We start from the raw sequence: 7,152 nt of genomic DNA, 5'->3' as shown, positions 1-7,152 counted from the left end.
GAGGGGAAGCTCGTTGGCAGCTCAGGAGGAGTGGAGGGGGGCTAGGCTCGCCGGAACTGAGGAGAAAACGGGACGGCCACGGCGAACAGAGGCGAACTCTGGCGAGATGCCGATGCTTCAGTGGTCGGGAAGGCTTGGGGAGGGGCTTGGGAGCTGCGGAGGGGTTCGGGGGTCCTTATATAGGCACGGGGGAGAGATCTAGAGCTCACAAGCGAGCTCCCGACCGAGCTTTAATGGCGGGCAGAGGCTGGACGCGGCATGGGCATGGCACTAGCGGCGCATTTAAGGCGAACAACGACGATGCAGCGACGCAGGGCGATGTAGAGGCCCACGGGGAAGCTCATGGACAAGGTTTGAGGTCGAGACGAGGAGGGAGCCGACGAGAACAGGGGTGGGAAGAAGCCAGAGCACGCAATTTGCATGACATCATCATGATCACCACCCGCACTGGAACAAATGGCTGTTTTTGGCGTGGACGACCATGTCTAGTGGAATGACCCTAGTGACCTTAGTATAAATGAGGAAACAAATCATTTCAGGGGCAAAGAGTGATTTGCAGAAGACCCCAAAGTAAACCAGCAGCCAAGTGTTTGTGTTGTGCAGTGGGGACACTAGCTAGGTAACTCAGTAAATAGTTTGTCCGGGAGGTTTATCTATCGAAGTACTATGATCCTGGAGGTTTTTAGGGGATTTGAACCAAGATTTAATATAGTTGCTTCACAACTGCATTTTTGGTCCAAAAATGAAGATCATGTTGATGCTCTCACATAGAGTATCAACTTGGGCTAAGATTGGGCAAAGCTTGATTATTTGAACATATGAAGATGCTGTAAAAAGCTCATGCCAAATGGAAAAGCCAAAATGGCACTTGCTTTACAAACATAATTTCTGTCCAGAAACTTGAAATAATTTTGGTGATCAAATGGCTCATTGAAATGATGCCAAATTGGGTTGAGAGATGTTTCATGGGTATAAGAATGATCTGGTAATTTATCAGGAGTTTTGAAGCAATATAAAATGCACTTGCTTCACGACCTGAAAATATTGCCAGAATCAAAGATTTGCTCCTGTGCTTACATAGATGACTGGATGGGGCTGCAAATGGGTGGAGGGGTTTAATATGAGCACATTAAGGAGTGTGCAAAAGTTCAACTCATTTTGATACTCCTAGCTAGTACTTCCTTCACAAAGCCTTTTGTCTGACAGAAACTTTGAAAATTCACTGAGGAAGATTGGCCAGGCAAATAAAGTTAAAATTGTGCATGAGGCAATTATTTGGACATATAAAAATGACCAAAAAGGTTGGGAGCCACTAGGAAAAATATAAATGACACTTCCTTCACAAAGTGCCATTCAGGGCAGAATAGAAAAAGGATTATTGGGGAATTATTTTTGAACTGGACAACGCAAAGTTTGGGCATATTTGAGCTATATATGACCCAAAGGAATTATCAGAATTATTTGTGGATTTTTGGATGGACAGAAATATAGGTTGCTTCACAACTTAGGGCAGATAGGGTTATTCCTTTAATGAAAAAGGAATTTTCCCTGGGCAGCTGGGCAAACAAATTTAGGATCCCATGAGGCTGCAGAGGCTGTCACTGGCCGCTGGGACCTTGAGCATGGTGCTCAAACTCCTGACGGGTGAATCCGAGCTTGCTGACCTTCCGGGGGGTGGCTGCCTCCTCTATCAGTGCTCGAACAAGGCAGCCTTCACTGGGCAGATGCCTCTATTCGACGAGTGGGGGTTGCTTCTGGAGGGCCTTAAGGGGCCCCGTGAGATTCCCGTCTTCATGGCTCCCCTTCTACTCGACCCTACCACGTGTGCCCCAAGTGTGGAAGCAGGGGAGCGCTCGCGGCCAGCAGCTGTTGAGGGCTCCTCCGGAGGCCTGGTGCCGACGATGGCCCAGGAGGTCTGGGCTCCTGAGGCTTTGAAGGGGGTTGCCGCGGGGCTGACACGACCCCAAGCTCTGGAGGCAGAGGCCCCTGACACCCGGGGCGATGGCTCCGAAGTGGCTGCCGACGGCGAGGAGCCCACCAATGGCTCCGGAGCCGTAGGCCAGAAGATCCTGCCGGGAGCCCCTCCCCCTGGGGTTTCCGCCCCGGCTGCCCCGCCGAGCGCTCCTCCTCCGAGGATCGTCCGTTGGGATCAGGTCAGCCCCTCCTGAGCCTTGAATCGCTCCTGAAGAGGAAGAGGTCTCCGTGTCGCAGCGATGGCACCCGTCGGCCGCTGAAGCCGAGGAGATATGTGGCTGCTGATGAGTAAGTACCTTTGCTCTTGATTCCTTGCGCGCCGCGTTTTCTTCTGACTAGGGCCTTGCAGGGCTCCCGCGAAGGCAAAACCTCGGGAGGCGGGCGCCTCCAAGGATCCCAGCTTGACGCCAGCACATAGCCCCCGGCGCCCTGGTCCTGCGCAGGGCGTGGGGCCGACTCCAGCTGCCACGATGCCGCGAGGGAGCCCCGGACCCGAGCTCCCTGCTCCCTCTCTCCGCAACTCAGCCTGTGAGACGGGGGATGCACCAGCGTTCCTTCCTCTTGTCATTGTTGGCAGGGGACGCCCCTTGAGCGGCCTACGTCTTCAGGTTGCGGGGCTACACTGGCCAGCCCCCGACCGACGGCAGGTGGGGTGCCCATCACCTCCCCGGCAACCTCCAAGGCCGAAGAGGGCCTTGGTGATGCACTTGCGCTTTCTCGTGGGTGCAGTGTCGTGCGCTTCGAGCTCTTCGGTGAGGCGATGCGTACGATGATCCAGCTCGGCGAGGAGCTCGCCAATGTCGACACTAGGCTTGAGGCGGAAGGCCGCCACCTGGCGCATGAGTGGCAGTAGCTGAAGTTTGCCATTACCTTGGGAGACTTCAGCGTGACGAGGCCGATGCGCTTGCGGCAGCCTCGCTCGCGACTTCCCGTGAGGCTTGCGCCCGCGCCATGTAGGAGGCTGAGGCTGCCAACCGCCATCGCGAGACGGCCGAGGAGCGGGAGCGGGAGCTTCTGTCTTCAAATGCGGCCCTTGAGCGAGAAGTTGAGGAGCGCCGCATCCTTCTGGCCTCCTCACCAGACGAGGCGGCCTTCACCGAGGCGGAGATCCTTAGGCACTGCGAAGACTTGACGTTGGAGACCGTGGAGCACAACATGGTGTTGGAGAGGCTGGAGGTGAGGGAGCGCCACGCTACCATGGCTGAGGATGCCGTCGCCGCCCGAGAAGCCCAGGTCCAGCTGGAGGTGGAGGAGAGGGTGGCAAAGGTGCATGCTGACTTGGCTGAGGGGCATCGCCTGGATCTAGAGCTGCTCAAGGCCAAGCTTGAAGGTAGGACGTCCGCCCTGAAGGCGAAGCTGCAATCTGCGGGGCAGCGTGAGAGCGCTGCTCAAGATGCCCTGATTTCTTCCGAATCTGCCTTGGCACCTGCCCGTGCCGAACGGTCTTCACTTCAACAACAGATCAAGGATACCGCGTCCCTGGCAGAGAGGACCGCGAACAAAGCGAATCGTTGCCGGACACTGCAGCGTGAGCACGCCTCGATGCACCAGGGTCTCAGAGTCAGGGCCAACTGCGCCTTGGGGGCCGTCTGTGACGAGTGCGCTCCTCACCCGCACGAGAATGATTACACCAGCCACCTCAACTTCTTCACCGACATTGTGACCTGCCTAGAGGCTCCGGCTGCAAGGACTCGTGAGCTTGTAGCGGAGAGGAGCTGGGGTCTTCTTGGGTGCGCATTCTCATGTGTCTTCAGCCATCTCCTCAACCGCGATCCTCACTTCGAATTCAATGCTGTGTTAGCCCCTCTGCCCTTGGTTATTCAGGACAACCTGGCCAGGTGGGTGGACGACCATGTGGATGCCCTGGTAGCGGAATTTGCTCCGGAGGACGACACGGTCGTGGTTGCGGTCGAAGAAGACGGCACGGGTAGCGATGATGAGGAGGACAGTTGCCACGACACTGTCGGTGTCCTGGGAACGGGGGTCCCCAGACTTGCCTGCCTGCGGCCTGCGGTGTGGCTCCACCAGTGGCCCAGTACGACCCGTCTTCATCAACCAACACTCAAGACCCTCGCGAGGGGACGAGCCTCGCGGGGCGGACGACACACGGCCTCCTCAGGAGCGGCCTCACCAGGCTGGTTCGTGAAGAGGCGAAGAGATCAAGGCAAGGGGTACCTCGCGAGGTTCCCGTGACGCAAGCCATGACAACCAAGGCCAGGCGGGCGCCAGCCCGCGCAGTGTCCTCGTTTCCCCTTTGGTGCTAAGGGGCGAAGCGCAGGCGCGGAGTACTGAGGTATCTTGGTGCAACAATACCAAGACCAGCAGGACGACAGGATGAAGGTCACCATGGAGCCCAAGACGGCGTCACCACCAGTGCCTTTGACAGGCAAAGACCACCTTTAGTCAGGATAGCTTGTACTAGCTGTCCCCTTTCAAAATGGCCGTTGTTGGATCCCTTCCCGCTCAATATTTGGGAAGAGGACCAGGGCCTCTATAAATAGGACTATCCACCACAGTAGAGGGGCATCTGATCCAAGGACGGACTCAGTTCATCTCCACACCACACCAGCTCAAGAACACCTCTCCTCGCGAGGTTGTTCTTCCCTTGTACTGTGCATCATCTGCCCAAGAGGCAATCCACCACCACCACATAGGAGTAGGGTATTACACCACAACGATGGCCCGAACCTGTATAAATCTCGTGTCTCTTGTGTTGTGAGTTCATCGTGCTAGCTTAGAGATCGCGGCGAGGCTGAGGGCGTGTTTCGATAGGGGGAATCTTCGTGCGCAACCTAGTGTTCGAACCTTAAGGGTTTTTCCAGAACCCGATATCCGAAATTTGGCACGCCAGGTAGGGGTGTGCCGAAGTCTTCCTTCTGCTGATCCGCGTCCCATCGCTTCGTCACGTCCATGTCTGGCGATCCGATGACCAACGCCGATCGCTGGGCGGCTTGGCCTGCCCGGGCCACGCCGCCTGCCCAAGAAGACCTCAACCCCACGCCCAGGCGGCTCGTGCGCCGGATGTCGGATTTCGGGTTCCGGCAGACCCTCAAGGTTCGAACTCTGGGGTGCGTGCGGAGATCACACCTCCTGCCTACCCACGTCTCGTCACCTCGCAGGGATCTAAACTACACGAAGAACGACACAAGGGACACGAGGTTTATACTAGTTCTGGCCACCATTGTGGTGTAATACCCTACTCTAGTTTGTGGTGTGGTGGATTGCCTCAGGGGGCTGATGATGAATAATACAAGGTAAGAACAGCCTCGCGAGGGGCTATTGTTGGCTGGTACGATGAACTGCTTGGGTGAGTTCAGTCGCCTCTCTCTCTCTCTCTCTAGTCTACCCAAAATCTGGATCTCTAGTTGCCCAAAATCTCTTCCCCCTCTCTCTGTGGTGGCTAGCTCTATTTATAGAGGGAGGCCCTGGGCCTCTTCCCAAATATTGAGCGGGAAGGGCACCGACAATTGGCCATTTTGAAGGGGAACATCTAGTACACTCATCCTGGCTAAAGTTGGTCCTCGCCTGCCAAAGACTCTGACGGTGACGCCGGCTTGGGCTCCACGATGACCTCCATCCTGCCGTTCAGCTGGTCTTGGTCTTGTTGCACCGAAATGGTTGCCTTTGCTTGATACTCTTGCCTGCGCTTGCCCCCTTTGCACCAAAGAGGAAACAAGGACTCTGCGCAGGCCGGCGCCCGCCTGGCTTCGGTCGTCATGGCTTGCGTCAAGGGCACCTCGTGAGGTACCCTGCCTTGATCTCTCCGCCTCCTCGTGAGCTAGCCTGACGAGGCTGTGCCTGAGGAAGCCTCCTGTCGTCCGCCCCACGAGGCTTGGCCCCTCGCAAGGGTCTTGAGCATGTGTTGATGAAGATGGGCCGTACTGGGCCATTCCGTGAGCCACACCGCAGGCCGCAGGCAGGCAAGTCTGGGTACCCCAGTTCCCAGGATGTTGACAGTAGCCCCCGGGCCCAAGGCGCGCCTGGACTTGGCTTGGTAGAGAAGCGAAGGGGCAAGTGCGAAGCGCCACGGGCCCCAACAGCCTGCGGCCTTGGGCGCCGCGTGGCGGTTGATGGGACGTTGGCGTCCTGGCTCCCCCACGACACCTCGGTAACTGCACGACTTGACAAGTCCCTACATGCAAAACGGGTCATGATTACCTATGATCGTGGAGGCCGGCGGTTGGCCTCCCTCATCTATATGTACGGAACGGCGTGAGCCCTTCCAGTCCATCCCTTCTTGCTACTCCCCTTCTTCTTCTTGGCTGCTCACCATCCCCATGGCCCCGCCGAAGAGGTTCTTGGGCGCGGAGAAAGGAAAGGCTCGCCAGGAAGGGCCCGGCTCTCCTCCGGCCAAGCGTGGCCGGGGCCGCCCTCGCAAGCACCCCATGACTCCCGCTGCGGCCTCCCGTGGCTGTGGAAACAGCCCTCTGCGCAGCGGTGGGCGTTCGGCTGCCAACGAGAGGTACGCTGGGGCTGCGCGACCCCCAAGGCCGCGCTCTCGCTCGGCGGAGGTGCTGCCAGAGTTTGTCTTGTGGTCGGCGGACCCGACTGGCACCTGGCTCCAGCTCCCCCGCTTCTTTATAGGTGAGCTTCCGGCTGGTGCCCCGGGCGGCCTTTGGCTTCAGGCGGATGGTTGCTGCAGCAGGGCCTCCTGGGCTACTCTGGAGGTCTCCACCGCCGGGGAGGCGTCCCTGACCCGCGGCTGGCAAACGTTTGCCTGCGCGCGCGGCCTGAGCCGACGATGCACTCTACACTTTATGTTCGACGGCGATGCCACCCTCTACGTGAGGGTGTTCAGGGAAAACGGCCGACGCGCCGGATGCTGCCCCGAAGACGATGACCGCGGCCGCGCGTCCGGCCCCGGCATTGGTCGGGATGAAGGTGGTGGGAGGCGCGTGGGCAGCGGTGCCCGAGGCCCGCCAAGCTTTGGTGACTCCTCCTCGGACGGCAGCTCCTCCAGTGGCGGTCGCGACCAGCCCCCTCGTCGTCGCGCTCGCCTGGGAGAGGGCAGCGGGTCGGCCCGACACCGCACTTCGGTGAAGCGAGAGGCGGAATCCAGCTGAGCCCCGGAGGCAGTACGAGCCCTTGCCGAGAGTTCACGCCGGGAAGTCGTGCCCTCTTTTGCTTTCCTTTCTTTCCTGCGCAAAAAGAATGTAGTCTGGTGCCCCACGGGGGCGT

Source organism: Triticum dicoccoides, chromosome 5A (genome assembly GCF_002162155.2).
Source record: "Triticum dicoccoides isolate Atlit2015 ecotype Zavitan chromosome 5A, WEW_v2.0, whole genome shotgun sequence".
Taxonomy (NCBI): domain Eukaryota; kingdom Viridiplantae; phylum Streptophyta; class Magnoliopsida; order Poales; family Poaceae; genus Triticum; species Triticum dicoccoides.
Note: the sequence above shows the minus strand (reverse complement) of the source record.